This window comes from Pezoporus flaviventris, unplaced genomic scaffold, assembly GCF_033815535.1.
Source record: "Pezoporus flaviventris isolate CSIRO_AGI_PZ_B2104156 unplaced genomic scaffold, CSIRO_AGI_Pfla_v1 ptg000066l, whole genome shotgun sequence".
Classification (NCBI taxonomy): Eukaryota; Metazoa; Chordata; class Aves; order Psittaciformes; family Psittacidae; genus Pezoporus; species Pezoporus flaviventris.
Window position 1 is genome coordinate 7536868 of NW_026892614.1, and position 14046 is coordinate 7550913.

Consider the following 14046-nt stretch of genomic DNA (forward strand, 5'->3'; position numbering starts at 1 on the left):
ACAAGCGATGCCACCCAAGGTAGCCAGGCTGCACCAGCAGTGCCTTATTATAGAGGTGCCTCCAAAAAGCTGACCCAACAGGCAAACAAAGGCGATGCACCCCGGCTCCTACTGTACGTGAATGGGCTTCAGGGGAGCCCGCACGCAGAGCTCCCGTGGTTTGCTCTGTAGGCAGACGCGATGGGGATGGCAAGGTAGTGCAGGAGCACGCCGTGCAAGCGCTCAGCAGTGCAGAGCAGGCATGCTCCGGAGGCAGCCACGCACCGCTTACACCGCGGTGTGTAACTGCTCCGTTTTCTGGGCTCAGCGATCCCGGTGGCGAACTGGCAGATTTGCTTTGTTTTCCAGCAGACCTTTAATTACCAAGCTGCTGGCTGTGCCCGCCTAACCGCATTTGCTCCGCCAGTGATCATCGCCCTGCGTGCGACGGCATGCCCCAGCAGAGGATGGATAGCCTTCCTACGGGCAAGGGGCAGCAGCTCGCTCAGCGTACCCGGAACTCCCAACCCGCACACGGGGACGGGCCGGCCGAGCCCCCCCGGGCCCCGCGGCATCGCCTCCCCACAGCCCCCCGGGCCCGGGACGGGCGAGCGGCGCCGCTGGCGCTGAGGGGCGGGGCGGGACGCGCGGCCGCACGGCGTTGGCGGGCAGCGGGCGCCCTCTGCCGGCAGGTCGCGGTGCCTGCCGCGGGGCCGGTTGGGCGGTGGCGGCCGCTGGTGCCCGTTGGTTGGGCGTGCGGCGGGGTGCGGGACCCGGCCCCGCTCGGGTGCAGCGGGAGAGCAGCCAGCCCCGGCGGGGCACGGCGTCCCTAGCAGGGTGCCGGAGCAGTCCCTCCTTCAGAGACATGCCTGCCGACCGTGGGGAGGGGATCCGGCTCCTCCAGGCACTGCTGCAGAGGGCCGTCAAAGTGTGCCTTCTTCCAAGGCTGAAGTCCTCCTGGGACTTAAGGGCTGGAGATGTTGCTTCCCGGCAGGGCACAGCAACACGGTTCGTCTGCCCCGCTGCTCCCATGGGCATCAGATCCTGCTGTTGTGCTGATGTATGCCATGTTCCCCCGGGGAGCTGGGCCTGTGGTGCTCTCGGCCAGCTCCTGCTCACCTGGCATCGCTTCCCTTCATTCCTGCCTCCTGCCAGGCTGGGTGAGGCTCCAGCAGCAGCCTGCACGACCTGGGTTCATACCCAGGGCTTCGGGAGGCACTGGCTGCCTGGGTGTCTGCCAGCAGCATGGCAGGGAGAGGTGGTCTCTGGCAAAGGGGCACTGGAGCAGATGGAGTAGCCCTGTGGGGAACAAAAATGGCTCCGATCCACAAGGCAGGATCCCGAGAAGGATATCCATGGCTTTCTCAGTCCTTACCTGATGACGAATCAGGGCCGTGCCTGGTGAAAAGGAAGAACACCTCTAGTCAGGAAATCAGGACCTCAGGACGTGGTGAAATTATCATGTGATCCTGAAGAATCTCAGTAGCAAGTATCCATTTCTCACCCCTCAGGTTTGGGGAACTGTAAAGAAGGTGGCACTCAGGTGGCTCTCTTGCAACCTGCAGTCTAGCAGGACTTCACTTGCCAAGCCTGGGATATGACTCTCTTGCTGTTGGATCAGCTCTCCCTCCTGCCATGTGTCAGTATTTAGTGATGGTTTAGGTCATTCAAGAAAGGATTTATTGAATTTTGAAATTTTTTTGAAGCTGAGATATTCCGAGTTCTCCAGTGTGAAGATTTTGGTGTGAAAATCTTTCCAGTTCTTACTATTTTGTGGTGGACAAAGTAAAGGATGATATAATATCACTCCAGCAAGAAGCTCTGCTAAGAACCCTTCCTCTTCAAGAAACATGGAAGAACAGCTTCCCCCCTCCCTTTAGGTACCCTTGTGTAGAAGTTGATAAGGTTTCCTTTCACAGCCCCTCCTGCCCCAGGTGTCACTAAGGAAAGGTGATTAGTTAGCAGAATCACGGACACGCCAATGACAGGCAGCTCTACAGCTGCCTCTCCGTTTCAAGTTTATACATTTCTTCTGTTATTGTAACTGGTAGTAACAGGAATCTGCCTTAACCTTAGCCCTGGCAAATCCCTTATGCTAGAGGTTCAGAAATCAGACTAATTGTTATTCCTAATTCCAGACAACTGAAAAAATAGGGGCTGTTCAGACATTTGTAAGTGAGGGGACAGGAGCCAAAGCCTTAGATGGAGGCTTAAGTATTGCAGGTTCAAGCAAAAGCTGGTCTCAAGGTGCTGAGGATGGAATTTGCTCTTGACCCAGGTATTGCACCTCTGTGGACTGTTGTGACCCCTCTTTTAGCTGGTACGCAAACTTCTAGTTTCTCCATCACACCGCAGTATGTTTGTGGTGGTGCACTATCACTCTACTGCTTCCAATGGACTCCTGAGTTTATCTGAGCATGGGTGCAATTAAATCTGGCCCAGAAGTTCAGCTTCATCACTCAAACCTGAGTTCTGGCACAAGCGCAGTTCTACCCATAAACCACAGCCTGAGAGCTGGAAATGTTGGTTGCATCAAAGAAGTCCTTTGAGGTATTCACATTTACAACAATCTCAGGATAAAAAAGGTGACAGCAACTGTAACTTGAAGAGTCATCACTGCCTGCACAGAAGCTTTGTTTCCAGGTTCGGTGCTAATAAGTCTCAGTATCGGGTCTTACTTACAATTTTAAAAAGCTTCCTTGGGGAGATTTGAAATGCATGACAGCGCCAATGCTAGCTTAAAGCTGCATATTAATGAGCTGGAGTCCATCGGGAGACAGGGAGGAAATTGAAAGCGTTTGTAGTAATAGTGAAAAAGAATTAATTGTAAAGGTAGAAACAGCTAATTATTAAGAGCTACAAACAGAATCACCAGAACTTTCCCAGTTTGATGTATTTCTTCTCTAAAACCACTCCAGTTCTCGTTCTTACCCCCTTGGCTGAGTATAGGATCATTTCTGCACAAAGTTCTAACACATGCACTTTAAGTCCCTTGTCCTTTTGTACAGCCCACACAGCAGCAGAAGTACACATGCCCACAGCCCAGGTATTCTGCAGGATTTAGGAATCCATGCAGTATGGGAGGAAATCAGCTGTATAAACCACATTTGCATTTCTGATGTTGTAGGTAATGCTCCTTCTGTAGTATTGGGATATACTGTGCTTCTGCAGTCTGGAGCGTGTTTTTCTACTCGCTCCTGAAGTTTGTTGAGTATGACATCACAGAGAATTAAGACTGGGCATTTTCTCCACGTGAGCTGGCTTCTGAGGTGTTTGCTGTAGAACAATTTCTAAATCATTCCCCAGATTTACCTTGTGTGTGAGCATAAAAACAGACTGACACTGGAAATGTGTCCTTCTCATGCACTGCTGTAATCCCAGGTCCTGGGTGGTATAACAGACACGGAACTCTCTGGTGGTCCATACTACAGCTTTTATTTCTTGCTGTTACCAGCAGATCTGCATCAGTACACTCTAAATACACTTTTTCCTACTCCAAGCAACAGCAGAGTTTTATTGTCATCCTGGCAGGGCTATGTCTCCTGTTTGCTAAGCGTAGCGCTTCCACCCTAGGGCTGTTGTGCAGGTGTTTAGCCTGTACTTTTGTTGCTCCACTGAGAGCCTCCTTGAGACTCACTGCAACAAAAAAAGAAGCCATTTGTGTTCAGATTTTGACAAAGAGTCGCATTCTGCAGCAAACCAGTTGTCTTTGAATCTTGCCCTTGCCCAATACCAAAAGCGATCTAGTTTCCATGAAGGGCTGTCTGTTTGGATTTATTTTGGATGGGAGATTTTTCTGTATCTCAAATGTAAAGTATTTCATAGATTTTCTAGAAACTGCTTTTATAGTTTCTGCCCCACGGCACTGCCTACTTTCATAAATCTTTATGTTCTTTGTAAAAATCAATGCCTACTTATTAATACAATATTGATATGCGTTTTGTAAGTAATAAAGGATGCCGTGTCATGCACATACATATAGTCACAGAGCAGGGCTGCATGGAGAAGCTTACAGTCATTTTATGCAGTGGGATACATTGCAATGACAAGTCTGCATGCAGCCAATTTCAGTTAAGTTCATACATTCAAATACTGAAATTTTACAGAATCCCATTTTCTGAAACTCAGGCACAATAAGCTTTCACTGCAATTCCAGACAACCCTGAAAATGGAAGAAAGGTGGAGTACCTGTAAGTCCCAAAGCACCAAGCCCCAGCAATGCAGATTTTATACAAGAACAGCAAGAGAGCAAGGAAACACTGGAGCAACAACAGCTGATCACAGGCTTGAAAGGAGAAAGATGTGAGCTGCTGCTGCTCTAGAAACCTTGCACGCCTCTCTGGGCACCCAGAAAAGCCACAGACTTCTTGCTGTGCTGGACTTTGTGGAGCCACATCCCAGGTGATGCTACAGCAGCATGCGGCACCTGTGGGGTTGTGACAGAAGACCTGACAGTGTGTGCTGGCTGCCATGGCCAGCACAGCCATGCTGAGGAATCCTGTGGCAGCCAGAACTGCTAGGACCTGGCTCTGGCAAGCTGCTGGCCATTCTCCCCAAGTGCAGTGACACCAGCTAGAGATATTAAAGGAAAGGAGCCCTTATAAACATTCTTCAAAGACTCGTAACTACCTCAGGGACTGAGGAAAAACGTGTCTTCCAAAAGAATTATTCTCAGTAATCTTCTTTGGATAGAAGAAGGGAGAAGATGGTATTAATGAATGGTGTTAACAAATAACAGCATTAACAAGAGGAATATAGTCCAGCATGTGGCAAAGTTAGAAAACAGGCAAAATGGCTCCTGGAGGGCAGCAAGCGCAAAGCCCGTGTGCATGCCTGATTCACCCTAGGAGCCCGGGACACAGGCAAGCAGCGCAGATGGCACGGAGGGGGGTAAGCGGAGGTAACACAGCAAAGTGAACAGGCAGCCTTGAGAAACAAACAGTGAAGCATTTACATCATCACATTTTTATGCTGCAGTCTGTCTTGTTGCAGGAGTAATTTATAGCAGTACAGATCAACAGCAGAGCTGGCATCACAGGCACTAGTCTGTCATAGTCTTGAATGTGTAAATGCCTGAGATGAAACACTATATAAAAGGCAGAAGGCATTTCTTTTCTGCCCCTCAGCTCACCTGAGGTGAACTAATTCAACTCAGTGCTCAAACAATGGAGAATTATGTTTGTGATAATCTGTGTCAGGCATCTCACCCCAGTATGTTCCTGGGGGTGAGATTTTTGTAATGGTAGGCATTGCAGATACGTGAGTATATGTTTCATCTGAAACCCTTTTTCAGCTCCTTTTCAAACCTTTCATACATTTACCACCAAGTGTAGGGTTAAAAATGAACCTTACAGCATGCAGATTTCCAAAAATTTTAGTTATATTGTTCTCTTTGCTGTACATCATTCCATGCTGGTTATATTCTTTATGAAGCAACTGCAGAGGGATGATGACTGTCTTATCTGCATGCCATTTCCCTCACACCTTTGTTATGTGCCTCTAGTTTGTCATTGCTTTGAAAGACACAGCTTGTTCCCCATATCCCTCCCTTCATCAGCTGGGGAGGCAGAGCCATGGCTAGACCTCACACCTTCCGTGGATGCAGGTCAGTGGCTAAGAAAAGTATAGAGATGCTCTCTTTGCCCTTCCTTGTCCATCACAATGAGTTTTCTCCTGGCTTATTCTTGCTCTCCTGCTATGGCTACCTAAGTAACCCACTGGGGGAATCCAGGAGGATTCATGACTGGACCCAGATGACGGCAGGTTTTGTGTCTGCCTGTCAGGGGACCTTCAGACTTGGCAGCATAACTCTGGAGTGCTCACAGAGCAGGGCATGAGTAAGGCATACCTGTTCTTCTGAAGGGACACCATGATGCCAGTGCCATGGGTGAGCATGGCTAGCTGTGCACGAGTACTTCTTTCAGGTTTAAACAGATGAGCAGTCGTATCGCTGAGCACAGAAGTCAGTGTGTGGGAGATGACTCCAACAGCCTGCCTGTGTGCCCAGGCAGGCTTGGATAAAGGTTGGCTGCACAGTTTCAGGGCAGGCATGCTCTCAGTTTTAGGAAAGTCTCTGTCTGTCCCCTCAAACTGTACTTTGCCCCTGGAAGCAACAAAAGCATGGGGCAGCTGTGCTCAGCAGCATGTCCCCGCCTGCTGCCTTAATGATGTGACTCATTTCTGAGCCATAACTATTCTGTCAAATACCATGACAGAGGGAAAACAATCCCATACCTTGGCAGCTAGCAACACAAACAGTTTCAGAGGTGGGCTGGCAGCAATTGGTGGGCATTTCTTCCTACTGCTGCAAAGTTTGGCAGAGTGGAATACATTACCTGTGTTACCAAGTTCAGCAGAACGTTGTCTTCTATTCTTTAGAAAGAGCTTGCCTGCCTGTGAAAGTTTTACAAATATAATAAATGGAAGTTTGGATGCTTATTTTTTTGGATTTAAAGCTCATTTTACTGGTTACACCCACTGAGCTTGTACCCATGTAAGCAGGTGCATGTTAAACTGGAGAGAGCCAGCTTTAAGCTGATAGCAATGTTCAGACATCAAGCTGCATCAGTTTGACAAAGCCAATTTAATGTAACAGCCTGCCATGGTTTAACCCCAGCCGAAAGTAAGCCCTTACTCTGCTCACTCTCCCTGCTCCCAGCTGGATGTGGGAAGAGAATTGGAAGAGTAAAAGAGAAAACTTGTGGGTTGAGATAACAGTTTAATGATTTAAATATAACAATAATAATAACAGTAATAGTAATTTGTAATGAAAAGGAAAATAGCAGAGAGAAATGAAACACTAGAAAGATACAAGTGATGCAAATGAAAGCAATTGCTTACCACCAACCGACCGATGCCCAGCCAGTCCCTCAGGGGCAGCTCTCCCCACCAACCTTCCCCAAGCTTCTACTGCTGAGCATGGTGTTGTCTGGTATGGGATATCCCTGTGGTCAGTTGGGGTCAGCTGTCCTGGCTATGTCCCTTTGCCAGCTCCTTGTGCTGGGGGTGAGGAGCAGAAAACACCTTAACTCTGTGTAAGCACTGCTCACACTAACTAAATCAGCCCTGTATTACCAACGTTGCTTTCAGCACAAATCCAAAACACAACCTCATACCAGCTGCTACAAAAAAAAAATTAACTTTACCTCAGCCAAAACCAGTACATAGCCATAACTGCACTGCAGCAAGATGAATACACTGCACTGGTGGTGGAGGTTAGCTCTCTTAGTTTGCCCACATTGCTTCTCACTGCCTCTTTCACAGAGGTTTCCCTCTCTTCAGACCCACCAGGAAGTCTCTCTATACATAGACACGGCTTCAGAGTGTTTTTAATTGCCTACATTTTAATTAGGTTGCTTATCCTTGTTCATACTAAAGAAATGTTCACCCATGCAATTAGCCTTATTGAGCATTTTAACCAGCACTAGCCTCACCAGTGTATTCACTGCATGGTATCTGATCTGCAATGATGCAATGACATCAATTTACAATAATGAATATGGTCCAAATCTCCTAGAACAGGCAAGTTAGGAGTCTAGAAAGTAGCTGATGCTGTAGGAGAGTCATACTGCCACTCTGTGACCAAAGAGTTCTGGAGAGCAGTCAGGTATTCGATATGAAAATGCTGTGTGATGCAGTGACAGCTGAGGCTAGTCCCATCTGAAAGTACGGACCAATATTCTGGGATGAACATTGCTAGGTGAGGGCACTTGTTAATACTTTTAATGTTTACTGAGAAGCCTTGGGTGCCAGTATGTTCACACAGTTACTTCTCCAATGAAACTGCAAACTGATACAGGACTTTGGTCCAAAAGAGCTGGAATATGTGCTCTGGAGCTGCCCTTCTCTGTGTTTGTGAATGTGTATGAGATGCCATGCTGCACTGCTGGGAGCAGCTGGAGCTTCATTATTCACTAACAGGAACACAGTGGGCTAGGGCAGCAGCCTGAGGACAGGATGCCTTTTGTATCCCAACGGCTCCAGTGATTTTTTATTTATCTGTGCTCTTGTTGGCAGTGAGAGCCTGGTGCTTGCTCCAGTACTGTTTACACTTTAGTCTATGACAACAGTGTCTTTGCTAGGTGGAGGAGATACTGCAAGCCTGGGAGGTGTGTTCTTTGAAGGTTGTTTATATATAAATAAATAAACAAATCAGTAGCAGTGAGTGGAAGATCTCAGGGGAAATGGAGTGTTTCTGTAGCATGCTGGACCTGCTTAAAACAAAAGGAAGATTGTAGTAATTCTGACTTTTTTTCTAGGAAAAGCTGCACTGACTCAGGGTGCTGATGATACTTGATGTAAGGATGACCCTCCAGAGTGGAATGTATATAAGGCTGTATCCTTCAGAGTATCTTCATCTTATTTGGGCTTCAATCTGATGTATTTATCACAGAGAAAACATTTTCTTTTCTAAAAAGGTGGAGAAAGCTCCAGAGGGACCAGAAAGAGTATTGCCAACATTTCTAAGTTTAAACTGCCTTATAGCTGTGAAGTTGCATTCCAAAAGCCTGTATGGAGATACAGCCTCTCCTGTCAGACAGCCCCCCTGTTCCCACTTGTGAAGGCCAATGTCTCATGGAAGTGGTTCTCAGGATGACCTGGAAAGCAAACATCTTTGGTTCACAAATAAATATAGCTGATTGACTTACCTTTTGTAATGTGTCTGTCAGGTTTGTCCAGTCATTCACATTCCTTCACATGCTTGACTGGAACAGATTTTCTTAGACTTTAAAGGAAGGTTGTAACCTTTCAAGGAAGTGTTTTAGGAATCTACTCAGACACTAACCAATCAGTAGGGGGTCCCTGTGAGTTGACAAGGCTTTGTTGAATGAGTCTGACAAACTAGGAAGAAAGAATTGCTACCTATAGTTCAAGTCAATCTGAAAAAGAATGGGCAGCTAGGGCCATATGGCAACTTCAGAATTACTAATTGTAATTACTAATTGTAGGTGTGTTTCTTTGTGTGACTCTGTGTTTACCATCTTCTGTGTTGAAAGAAAAACATGTATCTCCTCCTAAGATGAACTATTTGCTGTAAAGGCTACCTACCTGCCTAGACACCTGTTGCTCTTTTTGTTTATAGCATACTAATGAAAATAAACTGGTGTTAATTAGGCATTAGAGTTGTTTTCAGACTTACTAAGGAGATATTAAAACTTTAAAAAGTGAAACAAGAAACCTTTCTAGAAAATTATCTACAGATAGTTATTTTACACATCTCATCAGTATTGCCAATAATGGTTCTGTAAACCAGTCTGGAATAATGGCCAATTCACAGTCCTTTGAGCAAACAGGCCAAGGAGGCATTTTTTAATGTATTATGTAAATGAAGTCAGTTTCCTAACTGCACTCAGCATCTTGTATATTCAAGATTCCTCTCCAAGCTTTAGACACATGTCTAAATAACAGCAGTTCTTAAAACTCAGGCTCTTGTCTTGATAAATAAGGATAACTTGCATACAGACTAATTCTGAAATTCTTCTGCATGCTTTCTGCAGTCAGGCTTTTAAACAGGGTCTGCATCTTCTGTCGTGGTTTAAACCCAGACAGACATCTTGTTCACTCACTCCCAGTGAGTGGTGCTGGGCTGGAAGCTGCCCCCCCCACCCCGGGGGCTCTCCCCTTCCCCTCTACCAGAGGGATGGGGAGGAGAATCGAAAGACTGCAACTCCCATGGGTTGAGACAAGAACAGTCCAGTAACCAATGTACAACACAAATCACCACTGCTACCACCAACAATGATAAGAGAAAATAACAAGGGAAGAGAATACAATACCTCCTGCCAAAAAACGAGTCCAACGCAGAAGCCCGTGTCCTTCCAGGTAACTCCCAGTTACCCCCCCAGGCATGCCGTGCTGTGGTATGGAATACCTCTTTGGTCAGTTTGGGTCAGGTGTCCTGTCTCTGCTTCCTCCCGGCTTCCCCTCCTCCCTGGCAGAGCATGAGCCTCACAAAGTCCAACATTATTTAGCAACAACTAAAAACATCAGTGTTATCAGCACTGTTCCCATGCTGAAAGTCAAAACACAGCGCTGCACCAGCTACCAGGAAGGAGAAAAATTGACTGCTACTGCTAAACCCAGGACAGTCTTCTTATTCATGGGATGTGCCAAAGGGTTGGTGCCAGGATGTGGCATCTTAATGAGGCTTGTTTGCTGGTGCACTTTGACATCACATCTATTGCAAGAAAAGGCCCAGGCTGCCTTCTCAGGCCCAACTTCATTTTAGAGTCGTGAACATATCAGTAAGGGGAATAAATACTAAGAATCTGTCTTAACAAATTCTGCTTGCAAGGAAATAACCTCCTTTGACCCATGGTTTGCAAGCACAGACCATGCAGGAGAGTGAACATGTAGCCCAAATTAATCAGTAATTGAAGGGCTGTTCTACAAAAATGGAAACCATTTCTAATCTGTGAGTACAGCAGTGCATGGCTGACCTACAGATTTCTGTAACTAGCAGGCATCCAAAATATACTGTTGACGCCACCAGCACCCCTGCAGAATGAGGAATTCTCTCTAGGAGGAGGAAGATGATAGTCAGAGTATGCGCTTGCATATGAACTTTTGATCCATCCAAGTACCTCTGAAGAAGGCACAGCTTGCACCCTGAACTTTCAGTGTAGGAAATAATGATCTCCTTTGGGTGCATCAGTATGAAGACAGGTAGGAGAAGATGAGAGAGCAGTTTGGTGCTCTTGGCTCCCTAATGGCATGTGTCTGGCATATTCCAGGAACCAAGACAGGCACAGAGAGCTTGAAGGAAGCACTAAGGGTTGTGGGTTTTAGAGGAATATGAGAGACAGAGATGTACACAATACCATGAAATTGGGTAGGTTAACCATGTTCCTCTAGTTTCCCTCTGGTACAGCTTTTGTCTCCAGTAAACTGCTCTAGCGAGGCACAGACTTTACAACAACCCATTAGATTAGGCTCAAGCTAAACAACTTGCTGTTCTTGTAATTTGTAATTTGGGCACATTGATGTTGGTTAGAGATACAACAACTGAATAGGTACTCTTCCTCTATTCCATAATACACAGATCCCTTCAGCAACAGCTTTATTCTGCCTTTGACAGTACAGATATTAATGGGCCAGAGAGTACTTACTTGTAGAAATTGTAGTCTCCACATGTAGTTATACAGAGTTTTCAAAGAGACCAATTTCTTCTCAACACAGTTGCCAAGTAGGCCACTATATGGGGATGAAACCAGTTGACTTTAGATTTGTATGAAAACAGTCTATGATGGGAACATAAAAATCTGTACATTTGTATAAGGTACATCCCCTCAGTGAGAGGTTCAAGGATGATAAAAACACTGTACCGTCTCTGTGAGAGGGACACTTCATGGACAGCCAAGCTGGTCCCTTCTGGAGTGTTGTATTAGGCTAATGATGTTATGTTAATGATGTTGGACGAGGCCTTGGATGATATGGTTTAGTGTGAGGTGTCCCTGCCCATGCAGGGGGATTGGAACTTGATGATCTTAAGGTCCTTTTCAACCCTAAGTACTCTGTGATTCTATGTTTTTTGTAACGTGAAGGTAGTAATGAATGTGGAGAGTTTATCTTATTTTTACAATCCTGAGTGAGAGAAGTGACTTTCTACAACTTGGCCTACCATTAATGTCATTGCTTTGATATAGTTCATGTTTCTATTGCCAGTGCAGGGGCAGTATGAAAGCTGCGGACTGCTGAGAGACCATGGGAGTCTGGTGGGGCAGCTGTAGTGGGGCTGAAAGGGGGACAGAGTAGGGCTTTCTCCCCAGATGGGGAACAGCAATGGTCTGTAAGTGCTGCTGTTCAGAGGAATGCTCATGGATCACCAGGGACTGAAAGATGGCCATTTCTGAACAAATTTATTTAATCCACCAACCAGCTGAAAAATGTCCTGTAAACAGAATCTTATCTGTTGTTCTTAAACAAATATTGTAACTCTTAAAGATTTCATCAGCAGAGCAAAAATTTAATGCGAGTTTTACCTTATGGTTTATATCTGGTTCAGATCATAACAAAAGGCAAATGAACTTGCTGGTCTCAGCTGGGTGCACATGAGTGCTGGAAAAACAGCAGGTAGTTCCAACAGAGAAAGGGGAAGAATGTTTCTCTGTTGCCATTTTTATTATCCTTGTTATGAATTTTCATTGCCAGAAGGTAAATTACAAAGTTAAATTTTAGCAGTGATGAATGCATTGTTTCTTCTCTTGCTCCTTGAGATACATTCATTAGCTGATGCCAAGATCTGGTTCTCAGCCAGCTGTTTGAAAGGCCAGGCAAGCTTTCTGTGTGTGTGAGAGAAGGCTCTTGTCTTTTTCCCACCATGATTTATCTGTAGTTTCTGATGGTGTACCTCATAGAACACACTGATTACAGAATCAAGAAACGTATTTGAGCAGCGTTAAGCAGAATTTGTCTTCCAACAGAGGACAGTACAACACACATTAAATACAGGTCAGAAAGGCATGCCATAGTCCGCCAAAGCTACTTACTTTTAGATCGATTTTATTATTTTTGAAGCTATTGCCAGAAGTGAGGAAGGCAGATTATTTCCTACTTCTTGTTTAAATGGAATCAGAGTGAGTTTGATCAAAAGCTTCTAAAACCAACACCTTTATAAACGCAGAAATGTGACAACTCTATAAAAGAGAGATTACAAAACCTTTGCACCAGTTCCTCATAGATGGCAGTGAGAACATACTTTTGTTTAAATATAAAAACTGTTTGTACCATAAGCATCTCTGGAGATGCGAATAAATGTACTTTTGCCTCTGAAGGGTTCTCCACTTACCATTTCTTTTTCTCTCTTCTGAATTTCCTTGAAGATACATTCTTTCTACTGAGGTTTCCATGGTTATTGATCTCTTGAAGTTGTCATATTAGCCCAGGCAATTACTGTTTCTCTGTGTGTCTCAGTCTTTGAATGCAGGTGTTGGTTCTTTCCATTTTGTACAGACCCTATTCAACAAGTTCTGGTCACTGAATTGGATCTTGATTTGTATATAGAAAATTTGTTCTCTGAGTTTAAATGTTTTTCCTGAGCTTGCCTTTTTGGAAGCATGGAATAGTACCAAGCATGATTGACATTAGCTATCCTGGGTGTGATCTTCATGTGTAAAAGGTGTATGGGTCCAACACATCTACTTATAGGTCATTTTTTCTAATTCTGTTTTTGTACCAGACGTCTGCAGTTTATCATTCATCAGTTCCCCTTGTGGCTGTGTGTCACTATAGAGCCTTTGCTTCCCCCCTGAGAATGGGCAAGGAGTGAGCAATGATGTTCAATTTCTATATTACCCTGACAAAACAGAACAGTCTTTCTCTGCACTGTATAGCTGGCATTGCCTCCTATGGGAGCAGTGATTTCTGTCTATGTAGGGCTAGCTAGCATGGCTTACAAAGTGGCTGTTATTCCACAGTGAGGGACTAATGTCTGTGGGTGTAGACCATTCTCAGAACATTGAAATGGTCCTTACCCCCCAATATCAAGCAGTCAGGTTCTGAAATACAAATGTTAAGAGGGAGCTTATGGAGCTTGTGAGAATCCCAAGTTAAAATTCTGCCATCCTGCCCGAAAGAAGAGTTATCATTATTCCTCTCTGCCTGCCCAAGCTCATCCTCTCAGTGGGTATTGCTAAACCATCCCTGCCAGACAGAACGTGCCCATGGCAATTAGAAAAGTCCATATGAAGAGGTTTATCTCTTACCTTTTTTTAGAGTTTTTTTTTAAGCTTTGCAGTGTCTGCTACTGTTCCTGGTGTTCATTTATCTGTTTCAAGAGTAAGTTCCTGGGAAAGATCCCCTACCCCAACTACTCCATTGTGTTATGCTGGGCAGGTGGTACCCTTTTAAAGAGGAAAGCAGAGATCTCACCAACAAGCACATCTTGTATTATTGCCAAAAGACATTGCATCCCTGTGTGATTTGGAAGATGGAAAAAATAAAAAGTTTCAGTCCTGTATGTGAGAAAATCCAAAGGACACATTTCCACATGCCCCCTTTCTTCATAGCCACAGTACACTATGGAGCCACAAGACTTCAATGAGAACATCTTCTCAAAAGCCCAACAGC